Raw genomic sequence first — 14,226 nt, forward strand, 5'->3', positions numbered from 1 at the left:
TGTCGGACCCCCACTTGCTGGGGAGAGGTGGGTCAGAGAGTGATGGGCAGTACAGAGATCGTGCTTCAGATGACAGAGCAGATTCAGCAGGTTAGACAGAGGTTATTGACCGCCCAGAGCCGACAGAAGAGTTATGCAGACAGACGCCGATCCGAGCTTGAGTTTCAAGTCGGTGACTTCGTTCTCCTGAAGGTCTCTCCTTGGAAAGGAGTGATTCGATTCAGGAAGAGGGGCAAGTTGGGACCCCGGTATATTGGGCCATTTCGTGTGATTGCAAGGATAGGCCGGGTAGCCTATCGTTTGGAGTTGCCAGCAGAGTTGGGGCAGATCCACGACACTTTTCATGTGTCGCAATTGAGGAAGTGTATAGCCGATGAGTCGGCAGTGGTTCCATTAGAGGATATTCAGGTGGATGCGAGCCTCAATTATGCCGAGAGACCAGTAGCCATAAGGGATCGGAAGATCAAGGTTCTGAGGAACAAGGAGGTACCTCTGGTGTTGGTTCAGTGGCAACACCGGAAGGGATCGGAAATGACTTGGGAGCCGGAGCGTGAGATGCGGGAGCAGCATCCGGAGCTATTTTCAGAGTGAGACTTCGAGGGCGAAGTCTAGTCCTAGTGGGGGAGAGTTGTAACAGCCTGGAATTTCAGGTATTGTTATATTTATGATTTTGGGTGTTTTAAGAGGGGACTCGGCGAGTTGGAGCCTAGACTCGCCGAGTGGGATCGCGGAACTGGTCGCGGGTTCACGACTGGACTCGACGAGTCCGGATATGGACTCGGCGAGTCTGCGCTGTTTAGCGAAAACCCTAACCATTCAGGTTTGGGACGTATATGAGGGACCTTATGGCTGTCATTGTTCACCCTAGTCCTCTGAGAGAAACCCTAATTCGATTGTGAGCATCTGGAGCAAGGTAGAAGACCATTGTTGATTTTGGAAGTGTTGTTTTGCAAGGAAGAGGAGGCTTGGTTAAGGGAACAACAAGGGAAGCCACGTTCTGAGGATTGGGGACACAGAGAGCACGTTATTCAGGTAATATTTCGAGTTACATCCTTCTATGTTGATGTGTATATGGATTTAGGGTTTATTGAACCCTTTTGTGGCTAGATTGAGTGTTACCTTAGTCCCCCAAACGATTGGAACCCTGTATTGGGATCTTTGGAAGTCCAGAATGTCCCATGCCTGAGCATTTCGGGAATCAATGGAGGTTTTGGATTGGAATCCTTATGCCTTAGGGCAAAATGTAAATTATGAGTCATGGGGTGTATTATGAGCACCGAAATGAGGACCTTACGTGATGAATCAGTCTAGGAAGGCCAGACCTATGAATGGTCGGAGCAGTTCTGACCTTAGAAAGCAGTTTGAGCGGTTGCATGGCATGGACTCGCCGAGTCCGATGAACAGACTCGGCGAGTAGCTTGAAGATTAACTGGGACTCGTCGAGTTGTTCTTCAGACTCGGCGAGTTGAGTCGGGGAGGCCCCACGATTCTTCCAGGAGAAACTCGTCGAGTCAAGGAGGATACTCGACGAGTAGAAAGGGGATCTTAGAGAATTGGTGAGGACGTCTAGACTCGCCGAGTCGCCCTAGCACTCGCCGAGTCAGGTCAAGTTGACCGTTGACCGTTGACCACAGTTGACCTATGTTTGACCTCTTAGGGATAGTCAAACTTAGAAGATAAAAGTGTTAATAAGAGATGTATGATGTTATAGGGAGATTGTAGCTTGGCAGATCGAGTACGAGTGACTTCGGGATTTGCTAGCTTTCGACATTCACGAGGTGAGTCTTATCACTATACTGTACCCGGAAGGGTTTGACTGTGTGACCGGAAGGTCGGATATGATATGTGATATACATGCTATATGTGTTAAGTTAATTGTTATGCGTGCTATGTATGTTTATGTGGGCCGGAAGGCAATATGTTATGGGCCGGAAGGCGATTATGTTATGGGCCGGAAGGCGTTGTGTTGTGGACCGGAAGGTCGGTGTGGGTAGGACCGGAAGGTTTACCCAGCAGGGACGGAAGTCCCCTGAGACACATGGACCGGAAGGTCAGGGCCTGGAAAAGCGTATGTGCGTAAGTTGTATATTGGGGAACTCACTAAGCATTTATGCTTACAGTTGTTATGTATATGTTTCAGGTATTAGCGAGGACCGTGGGAAGGCGCCGGCGTGATCTGTACACACTGAAAGATGTTTTGTGATCTTGGGATTTAGATGACTTGTATTTTGATATGACACTTGAAATGTTTATGCCCTGTTTTGAATGAAAATAACTTATTTGAAATGAAAAATTTGTTTGAAAATTTACGGTGTTACAAATTGGTATCAGAGCTAGGGCACGGGTCGATGTGTTCGACGGGGACGTCGAACCCTATAATGGGTGGTGAAAGTGGGTTAGATCTGATCCCACATTGGCTGGGAAGGAGAACTAAGCATTCCTTATATGGGGTGTGGATACCTTCCCTAACACAACGCGTTTTAAATCCGTGAGGGCAGCAGATCCCATAAGAACTCTGCAGTTAAGCATGCTCGGGCGGGAGTAGTACCAGGATGGGTGACCCCCTGGGAAGTCCTCGTGTCGAGTGGCCCAAAGCGGACAATATTGTGATACGTGCCAGAGGGGGGGTGTTACATATCTAGGAGTTTTGAACAATAATTAAGAGTGACTTGATGTCATTTTAATAAACATTTCAAAACTAAAACTTTTGTTATCAAGGTATTTTAAGATAGAAAACCATTTCATGTGTCACCTTTTGAAGTATGTGAAATCTACTGAGTGAAAACATAGTTATAAAATACATAAGATTGATTTAATAACATACTGTTTTGTACTTGTATTCCCCCCCCCCCATTAAAGCATTTAAAATCATTTAAACCATTGATTAAGGGGTATGAACTCACCTGTAGTTCATAGTTTAGATGAACTGGACGGTGTAGGATTATTAGGTGTCAAGTGAGGACTTGTACACACTACGATCCTAATGAACATATAATCACACATATATGCACTTAATTAGACTTAAATTACAAATTGATAATGTTAAGACATCCTAGAACATAATAAACACTTTATATAAGTGCTTTAAGCCCTAAGGATTGCATTTAAGCTATTGTGGGACAGGGTACATGGGTTTAAGGTTCCAAAGGACCCTATATATGATTTTACTCTCCATATATCATCACACATGGAGTTTACTGTTGTAAACTCTTGAGTTTACGGCCGTAAACTCCCAACCATGGGGGTATTGTGTGTTTTGAAGTTCCAAATGATTCCTAGAATTATTCCAAATTGGTGGTTAAATTCTTGGAAGGGTTTAAGGCCTCGAAACACTCCTTAGAGGAGTTTACGGCCCTAAGGCCATTTCCTTTGGAGTTTACGGCCGTAAACTCCCTTGGAATGGTGTTTTTGTTGCTTTCAAGTCTCTTGCATATGTAGGATAGGTTCTAGACTTTTACCTAAAGCATATGAAGGCATTAGGCACACTTTGGTGCCCTTCTTTCATGTTTACGGCCCAAGAACCGTGTCTTGGACGTAAACTCACTTTGGAAGGTCATTTTGATGTGTTTTGGTCCTTGATTTAATTGGGAACAATTTCTAGTAAATGTCCAATGATTTAGGTGCCTTAAAAGCACCCTTTTGTGCATGATTTTGGAGTTTACGGTCCAAGATCCTCTTGGGCCGTGAACTCCCATACATATGTGTTTCTTTGATGTTTTCATGTCCTAAATACACTTATAAACAAGCCTAAGGCAGTAGTATATCGCAGGGGAAAGTCTAGGCTTTGTTTCGGGAGTTTACCGCCCAAGAACACCTTGGGGAGTAAACTCTTAAATCTCGTTATTTAGCTATCTAATTCATGTTATTAACACCTAATAAGCATTCTAACACTACTAGAGAGAATTACTCACGATTTGGGATAAAAACCCGAAGATCCGTGAGAGAGAAAATGGCTTTTCTCTAGTTGGAAATGCGAATAATGAATGAATTTGGTTCAGAATTCTATTTATAGTCCTGAGATATTTTTGGCAGAAAATATTTTTATTCCTGAAATGATATCTCATATAACAGAGTGTTGGAATAACAGGGTTGCACAAAATCCTAGTGCACCCACTCTCTTGACATTTCCTGAAATGTAAACCCTGAATTACTCAAACTTACACGAAAAAGTCTGAAAATTAACTGTGACTGCTATAACTTCTATTGAAGTGATATAGTTTGTACAGAATGGAAATTGCGGGTTGTCACATCATCACCCCGTTAGAAGGAATTTCGTCCCAAAATTAGAATTTAAGCAAGTAAGTATGTACGAATGATCGAGTCGTTATGTGAACTTCCTAATCGATTGGTTCTCGTACTCCTAAGTGGAATCGGGTTCTCGGTTGGTATCCCAACGAACCTTCACTAGTGGACGATGGCGTTGCTTCGTCCGCTTGACCTCTCGGTAGAGGGTCACTACGGTTCTAATACGAAGGCAAGGATCTCGTAAATCTCGATATCTTCGAGAGGGATTACGAAAGTCCTAATGGAAGGATACTGTTTCAAGTTCGAGACGCAAGGGGAAAATGTACGTTACTGAATTCGCGGAGTAGGTCTAGTTTGTGAAATGCAAGACCGATTCTGGTAAGAATCTCGGAGGTCCTAACTATATTGGATTTTAGCTTTCCATGCTTTACGAAGCGTATTAAGCCGTTCCCAGAGTGAGGTTTCCTAAAGAATTTGGTCTCTCACTTGGAATTCGAAAGGTTCTTTCTCTCGCTTACTTCCCAGTCAAGGGCCATCCCTTGCTGGGTCAAAGTCGAAAGGGTTTCTGAAATTTGTGGGGAGTTCCGAATGGACTATGATAGTAGGTCTGTAAGACCTAGAATTTGGCGAATTTTCCGTCGGTGACTACGATGCTGAAAAATTCCCAACGGTTTTGGATAATTTGACAGAGTACTCAAGAATTTCCACAATACTAATAGTGTGTCTCAGGGAATTTGGCTCTAAATTCCAAAGCTCTTGATTAGAGAACTTTGCAAAAAGTATCTCCAAGGGTAATGTTTTTATGGGTTCTTTCTTACTACGAGGGTAGATAAGTAAGTGATTACTTGGAGAAATGACGAACTGATCCCAGTAAGAAAGGCGTACTCCACTCATTTAGCTCATGGATACTATGGACGTATTGGTCCTATCCGAGGGGTATCACTACGGACTCGAAGTGTCTATATCGAGTTCGGAGGGTAGTCCTGATGGGTTTTGAGCATTCTAACACTTCCTAAGTGTACATGCAACCCTAATAACCTTGGATCTATGTTTGTCTAATTATCATGCAAAGTTGAATTCCAAGGTTATATTCCTATCTAGCATACATGGGGAACATTTTAACTTGAATCATAGATAGAATAACTTACCTTGTTGTTGATTGTGTTCCTTGAAACCTTGTGAGCCTAGCACCCCAAGTGTGATGCCTCAAATGCTTCACACAACACCAAATGCTCTTGGAAAGACTCTTGAGATAACACACACTTCTCAAAATCGGCCAAGCACTCTAGTTTCTTAGTGTAGCCGATTTTGGTGGAGAATATGATTCTTATATAGTGTTGACACCTCTAGGGTTACACCATGTAAACCCTAATGTGTCATGACTCTTCATTTCCATGACCCATGGGTTTGTAACTCCCATGGAGCATCCATGGAGCATCCTATGGGTAGAACCCAACTTGATAATCCATGGAGCCTCTTAGCCCACTATACAAGATATGGATGATTTACATAATCAACCCATATATTTAATTAGTTATCCTTTGATCACTTAATTAATTCCAAATTAATTCTTTGATCAACTAATCAAATAATATTATTAATATATTAGAACTTATAATATATTAATAATCTCCAAGTGTTATTTCTCTCATTTAGTCTATCCAATTGCATGGTGCCATGCAACCCAAATGGACCATGCCGGGTCGGGTCAAGTACAAGCCCGAAATAGTTATGGACTTAGACACCTTATCCAACAGTCTCCCACTTGGATAAGTCTAATAACTATATCTCTAGTACTTTAGGAACTGACCGGCAATCGTAGCTCTTTCAAGGTCTCTCGGAACAGAGAATATGATGGTACGCCATTTAAGATAAGTGATCATATAATCCTCCGTTCTAGATATCAGCCGGACAAATACATGGAACATTGTCTTGCTTATTGTCCAGCATTTGTTTCCCGATTTCCGATTTGTTTGACATAGAACTTAATTGAACACATCAACTTAGTTCTGACCGGGCCCGGTACATAGGTCAAAACAAAATCATCGAGGGGCCCAGATATTAGCTTCTAATCCAAGAAGGAACAGATAAACTTCGACTCATATGTTTGTTCTACCACTCATTGAATTACACACAAAAGTACGTTTTATAACATCGAGTTACCAATGCGGTTTCGTACAGTCAATGCATAACCAACTTGTAAGTAACAAATCATATCTCTAGGTTTGAAGACTTATATGATATTACCGTCTCACGATCACTCGAGATAGAATTCCATGAAGTGATTCCAGTGAGCGTGGGTTGAGTCCAATGCTCAGAACTTATGAGCACTCATGATTGTTGTAGCCTTGTCCAAGACCTCTACAACCAAACATGACAGTCTTGATTCATATCTACTTCCAACATATGACCGACTGTGGAGGTTTGAATAATATGTTATACCAAACAAAATTATTCTGGAAGTCAAAACATGCAAAAGAAATATAGTAAATGATCGACAAGAGATAGCAACAGTTTACTCATAAATAAAACTCCTTTTATTTATCATCAAATGTCAATTACACTTTACAAAATTTCGAGGTTATCTAACTACTAAATCTAATATCATCCTTCAGCCCTATGCTCCGAGCATGCTGAAGATGCTTAACCCGAGTCAGTCCCTTTGTGAGGGGATCTGCCGGATTCTCATCTGATGATACCCTCTTTGCCACGAGGTGTCCTTCTTCGATCCGATGTCTAATGAAATGGTATTTTCTGTCGATGTGTCTGGATCTCCCATGATCCCTTGGTTCCTTGGCTAAGGCAACATCACTTTCACTACCACAGAAAATTTCCATTGGCTCTTTAATAGCTGGTACAACTCCAAGGTCTCCAATGAAGTTCTTCAGCCATATCTCCTCCTTTGCTGCCTCGCTAGCTGCAATATACTCTGATTCACCAGTAGAATCTACCACTGTCTCTTGCTTGGAACTCTTCCAAGAAATTGCTCCTCCGTTTAGGGTAAAGACCCAGCCCGACTGAGAGCGGAAATTATCCCTATCAGTCTGGAAGCTAGCATCACTATACCCTACAACTCTCAAGTCACCACTCCCACCGAGGGTAAGAACCCAGTCCTTAGTCCTCCGTAGGTACTTGAGGATATTCTTTACCGCAGTCCAGTGTGCCTTGCCAGGGTTCGCCTGATACCTGCTAACCATGCTCAAGGCAAAAGCTACATCGGGTCGAGTACACATCATAGCATACATGATCGATCCTACAGCCGAAGCGTAAGGTGTTCGACTCATTTCTGCTATCTCAGCCTCAGTGCTAGGGCTTTGTGTCTTACTCAATCTGGTGTTACTCTGGATGGGTAACTCTCCTTTCTTGGAATCCTGCATGCTGAATCTCTTCAGCACCTTATCCAAGTAGGTACTCTGACTAAGTCCAATTAGTCTTTTACTCCGATCTCTCAAGATTCTTATCCCTAGAATATAGGCAGCTTCACGCCAAACTCTGCGATCGGAAAAGCTTTACGCCAAACTCTCCAAGTGTGAGTTCTGGCTCCGGAATGTGAACTTCCTAGGCCACGTAGTTAGCCAAGATGGAATTCATGTGGATCCCTCTAAAGTCAAAGCTGTGGAAGGATGGGCAACCCCGACGACGCCCACAGAAATTCGTCAGTTCTTAGGCCTAGCAGGCTACTATAGGAGATTCATTCAAAACTTCTCTAAGATCGCCAAGCCGCTTACCTCACTTACGCAAAAGGGCGTACCATTCAAATGGACAGACAAACAAGAGATTGCGTTTCGAACCTTGAAGCAAGCTCTCTGTAGTGCTCCCGTACTATCTCTACCTGAAGGAACGGAAGATTTTGTAGTCTACTGTGACGCGTCGAATCAGGGCTTAGGTTGCCTTCTCATGCAATGTGGAAGAGTGATAGCATACGCGTTCCGCCAACTAAAGACGCACGAAGTAAACTACATGACCCATGACCTAGAATTGGGAGCCGTGGTCTTCGCTCTGAAAATTTGGAGGCACTACCTGTACGGTACAAAGTGCACCATATTCACGGACCACAAGAGTCTCCAGCACATCTTGAACCAGAAGGAGCTGAACATGAGACAATGAAGATGGGTGGAATTGCTAAACGACTACGAATGTGAGATCAAGTACCACCTAGGCAAGGCCCACGTGGTAGCTGATGCATTAAGTCGGAAGGAGTACTCTAATCGCCGTACGAAAACTCTCTCGATAACCATTCAATCTCATCTGGGCACTGAAATTGCATCAGTCCAGTCGGAGGCTATGAAAACGGAAAATAGAGCTAGCGAGGCATTGCGCGGGATGGAGAAGAACCTAGAAGCAAGGGAGAATGGGGTATACTACTTCATGAACCATATTTGGGTCCCAAAAATCGGGGGATTTAGGGAGGCCATTATGAAGGAAGCCCACAAGACACGATACTCCATTCATCCCGGTTCAGACAAGATGTATTTGGATATTAAACAACACTATTGGTGGCCTAACATGAAGGCGGAATCGCGACCTACGTTAGTAAGTGCTTTACGTGCGCCAAAGTAAAGGTGGAATACCAGAAACCCTCAGGATTGTTACAGCAACCGGCAATCCCTGAGTGGAAATGGGAGGGGATTTCTATGGATTTCGTGACCAAGCTACCCAATACGTCGGACGGACTGGACACCATATGGGTAATAATCGACCGACTGATGAAATCTGCCCATTTCCTGCCAATCAAGGAATCCTACAAGATGGAGAGATTGACGCATTTGTACCTACGAGAAATCATGAGACTCCATGGAGTGCCAAAATCTATTATCTCGGATAGGGACAGTAGGTTCACATCGCGCTTTTGGCAATCACTCCACAAGGCATTAGGAACTCATCTCGACTTGAGCATCGCGTATCACCCACAAACGGACGGCCAAAGTGAGCGAACCATTCAAACGCTTGAAGACATGCTTCGTGCATGTGTGATAGACTTTGGGAAGTCTTGGGATACCCACCTACCTTTGATCGAGTTCTCATATAAACAATTATCATTCAAGCATCAAGGTGGCTCCTTTCGAAGCACTGTACGGGCGTAAATGTAGATCACCGTTATGTTGGGCTGAAGTAGGTGATACCCAGCTAGCAAGAACACATACGTCGGACAAGGCACTAACGGGACCGGAGATCATTCGCGAAACCATGGAAAAGATCGTTCAAATCAGAGCTCGATTGCAAGCATCGCGTGACTGACAAAAGAGCTACGCCGACAAACGGCGAAAGCCCTTAGAATTTCAGGTCGGTGATCGAGTACTGTTGAAAGTCTCACCCTGGAAAGGGGTTATACGTTTCGGAAAATGGGGAAAGCTGAACCCGCAATACATTGGACCTTTCGAAATCTTCGCCCGAATAGGCCTGGTAGCCTACAGACTGCAACTACCCGCAGAGCTAAACGGTGTACACCCCGTGTTTCATGTCTCTAATCTGAAGAAGTGCCTATCAGATGAAACCCTTGTCATTCCTCTTGAAGAAATCGAAATCAATGAGAATCTCCTGTTCGTTGAAGAACCAATCGAAATCATGGACAGGGAGGTGAAGCGTACTAAGCAAAGTCGCATCCCGATCGTGAAAGTACGGTGGAACGCAAAGCATGGGCCAGAATTCACGTGGGAACGCGAAGACCAAATGAAGCAAAAGTACCCTCACCAATTCTAGCATTCTCAAATCTAGCTTTCAAACAGAATTTCGGGACGAAATTCCCTCTAACGGGGGGATGATGTCACAACTGGAAATTTTGTGTCATGTAATCTATACACTCAAGTTAATGTGAATCAAAAACTTAAGAGCATGTGTGACACCTACTATTATGACATCAAAAACTTCAATCAAATACATCATACAAGTGCTACAAATAGTCATCAAACAATTGGAAACCCTAGAAGTTCTTGTTTAGGTCCACTTTGGACTAGGACTTCCTTATTGGGCCCAAATGGACCAATAAGCTTCCAATTTGACTATCATGGGCTTACAACCCTAATTGGGCTCTAATTGGACCCACAATCATTTATTTTAACATTTTGGGCCATATTGGGCCTAGAATGAAATGAATTAAAAGCTTTGATCCATGAATAACCTAAAATAGTCCAACAAAATGTAAAAATCATGTTATATCTCTTTTAGGTTAAAACTCACCCAAACAAACTCTAATATTGGGCTTAGGGGCAAAAAGCCCAAATTTTTCCTTTTCCCTTCAAAACTCTCGGCCCAAGGCCCAAACCCAAGGAGAGATGAAGAGAGTTGACTTGCAATTGACACCTCATTGTTGTCTTTTGGATATCCATGCAACTTATTCCATATCTCCATGCATATCACCTCAAGGGTCTATTTCTCCCTCTCTCTCCCTCATTCTCGGCCGAAACACACACACACACATACACAAATATCTCTCAAACTCTCTCAAGAACACTTCCTCCCTCTCCACTCAAAGATCTCGAAATTTAGGAAACTTTCAAGAGGATATTTCCACAAATTCTCCATCTAAGGTAAGATTATGCTTGGATCTATGACTTAGATTCTTTTTGTTATCAAAATCTCTTCCTAATCCATGCAAAACCCGTGATCTTACATCCTAGAAGCACATCAAACTCGAGATCTTCAAGAAAAGGGTGCTAAGGCCAAAAATCACCAACTTTTCTTCCATCTTTTCTTCAAAAATCGGAATCATACCCTAAGGTGAGCTTCATACCCCTATTTTCTGTTTTTATGAGTTTTGTGGGGGGGGGGGGGGGAATACAAGTGAAAGTGTAAATCTATATGTGTTTTGTATGCCTTGTATGATTCTATGCTTATGTGGGTGTTTTTGTGTGTTTATAATGTTGGATCTAGCCATTAACCCCTAAAAATCGAGATATACTTTATGTTAAATGATACTAGTATCAAATATATTTCTACATACCAAGTGTTCCAAGAAAAATAGCTAAATGGCTTAATAACATTTTATTTGGGCTAAAAACACAATTTTTGGACATAAAATGTTAAAAATATAAAGTTAAAGGGCCCAAAATGACATATCACGAATTCTGATGGATGAGGAGTGTCAAAACAGTTTCAGTAAAATATTTTCTGGAAATATACTCATTTGGAGGATTAAAAATATAAATTTCAAGCTTAATGGGCTAAAAATGACAATTTCGGCCCAATAGGGCCCATTATGCGAAATTTTCTGTTTTGGAGGGCCAAAACTGTGTTTTTCTGTAAAACAGTGGACTACTAGTGTTCCAAGTACTTTTCAAAGGTTTAAAATGTTTTTCAAATTTAAAAAGGACCAAAGTTGCAAAAATTTTCCAATTTGGGCCAAAATTGTAAAAACTGCGAAAAAGAGGGGTTATAACCGAGAAAACTGCATTTTCAGGGACTTAAACTGTTTTCAATGAAAAATATGCTGAAAAATATTAATTTCAATAATTTTTGGTGTTAAAATGTCTAGAAAAATGATTTAAGGACCAAACCGGAAAGTTATTTAATTAGAGGGTTAAAAAAGTAAATTTTACAAACAATGAGGGGCTGAAAACATAAAACATTCAAGGCTAATTCAATACACACAACTTGATCAAATATTGGCACCGCGACTACCGACAAAATACAATACACAACAATACCAAAAATCGTTGTTAAACGAATTGGTTCGGTCTCGAACCAATAAAAATCCGAAACTACTAATGCTACGATACCTCGATTCATACAAGTAACATTTGGGGAATTCAATACACACGTGAGAGTGCACGGACGTCTACGCACCATCTTTGGGCCCCAAAGTGTAAAATCTTGTTTGTTGGGCCTAGCTAGCCCAATGACCTGATCTTAAGGCCCGAAGACTTCTACCTTACGAGTTGTTGGGTCTTACATGATCTAACACCGCGTAAAAGGACTTTCAATGGCTTTTATACTATTGGTCCCCAAGGGTCCTATGGTATTGCTAGTAAAATCGGTATTTCATGCGAGGCGGGTCAAGGGCCCCTCGTACCTTTTTTTATCCCCAACCGGTTAATGGAGTCATCGGGGTCTTCGTGTCCTCTTTCTCTTCGGATGTGGGATTACTCGAAGTCAGGGCGGTTGGATAACGTGATTAGTACGGACGACGCCTACGGGATCGTTAGTATAGTTATAAACTGGTTGTTTGTGTAACGCTTGTTTATAGCAATTAATCATGCGCAAAAATAATCCGACGTCGCCTGGAATTAATGACTTCACGCGCTATAATGGTTTTATTTTAACTTCATGGAATTCAAAGAATTAGGAAAACATCGGGTTGTCCTAGGGTTTTTCAATACATACAGTTTCAAAATGTACACAATTTTGATGAACATTTTTTTTTAACTATAGAAACAAACAAGCATACTTATGGATCTTCACAAATGTTTTCAAAAGCTCTTTTCAGAAAATATCGGATTTTCTGGTGGTTTTCAAAACGATACAAAACATTGCTTTTCAAACACCGCTTATGAACTCACCAACATTTCACATGTTGACGTTTTTTAAAATACTTGTATTCTCAGGTAACCAGTGAATCAAAGGAAAATGTACTCAGTGATGGCTTGCAGTTTACTTATTAACGAATCGAACAATTTATTTTTGGGAATGTAATGTTTAAACAATGTACTTCATGTAAACTTTATCAGTTGTACTATATTAATGCATGGTGATGAATGTTGTTATGTTTCATATATATATTCAATGTTATGGTATTCAATTAAGTCACGACAGCCCTCGGACGTTTCCGCCGTCTGGTTCAGGGGTGTGACACGTGGTCTCTCTCAGACCTCTCACGAGCATGTTCAGGGCGACTGGTGCGAAGCATATGCATTCCTCCATTTGTATCAACCTCTGCGATACGTTGTAGAGTTGTCCTGACCTGAACTTCGTTTCGGGCAACTCTTTGGATCATAATTAGCATGATTCTGTCTGCTGAGCCCCCATTGCTAAGGTCATAGAAGCTTCGGTCACCATTAAATGGCATGGGCTGATCTTGTCCTTGGCTCCATGTTTCCAAACATTCCACCCATTAAGGCATTGGGCCATGAAAAGCCGGGCGAGGGTTAGGAATCGGAAAGGGAGCTGCTTGGGGTAGGTTCTCAACATCGGGTTCGGAGATGGCATCTTCTGAAAGGTCGTTAGCATGGTGATCATTCAGAGGGATTGGATGATCATTATCTGGTTCTTCTCCAAACAATCCAGCATTAACCGCGTTCGGAAGGAACTATTTATCATGGGGATGGAATTCAGCCATGTTTACATATACTTACCTGTTACATGAAAACACTTACATGAATACCATACAGGAACACTTCTTCATAGTTGCATTATCCTGTATTTACTTACCTTGGATACTTGTACTTATAACTAAGAGGATGATTTATTAGTACTTACTGTGTAAATTGTCTTTCCTATCCCGGTTCAATGGGATGTTTCCGCGGGACTTACCATTCCGAATCCCACTCATTAGTGTCACACCCCCAAACCAGAATGGTGGAAACATTTGAGGTTGGATGACTTCACGTAGTATCACAACAATTGAATATTGTAAAGAAAGTAATACAACCATCATATATATAATGAAAACGTATATTGTTGCGTTATACATATTAGCAAAAGAATATTACAATATGATGATAAATGTTCATAAATAAAACGTCCTCAACGTTCTTTCTTCAAAAGCTTGCAGTTACCTGTATTACTGATTCCCTGAGAAATACAAGTGGTTTTGAAAAAGTGTCAACAATTAAGTTGGTGAGTTCATGAGTGTTTCGAGTTGAAAAGTATATCCTTTTTGGTAGCAAATCGGTAAACGAGGTTTTCAGAAAATCCAATATTTTCTATAAATGATTCAAAAAGTTTCCAAAGTTGGAATGTGTTGGTATGTTTTGTACTTGAATGATAGAAATAACTTTGTATGAAATATAATGTAGAAAACTGCAATGCACATATGAATCTCGTAAA

At 41.7% G+C, this 14,226-nt stretch overlaps 1 pseudogene; it reads left to right on the forward strand.

The window, feature by feature from the left end:
• The first annotated feature begins 2,471 nt into the window (after nt 1–2,471).
• Nucleotides 2,472–2,589, forward strand: LOC145071803 (5S ribosomal RNA; annotated as a pseudogene).
• The last annotated feature ends 11,637 nt before the right edge of the window (nt 2,590–14,226 follow it).

The sequence above is a fragment of the Lactuca serriola genome, chromosome 8, assembly GCF_051521515.1.
Source record: "Lactuca serriola cultivar US96UC23 chromosome 8, Lser_US96UC23_V15, whole genome shotgun sequence".
In the NCBI taxonomy this organism is placed as follows: Eukaryota; Viridiplantae; Streptophyta; class Magnoliopsida; order Asterales; family Asteraceae; genus Lactuca; species Lactuca serriola.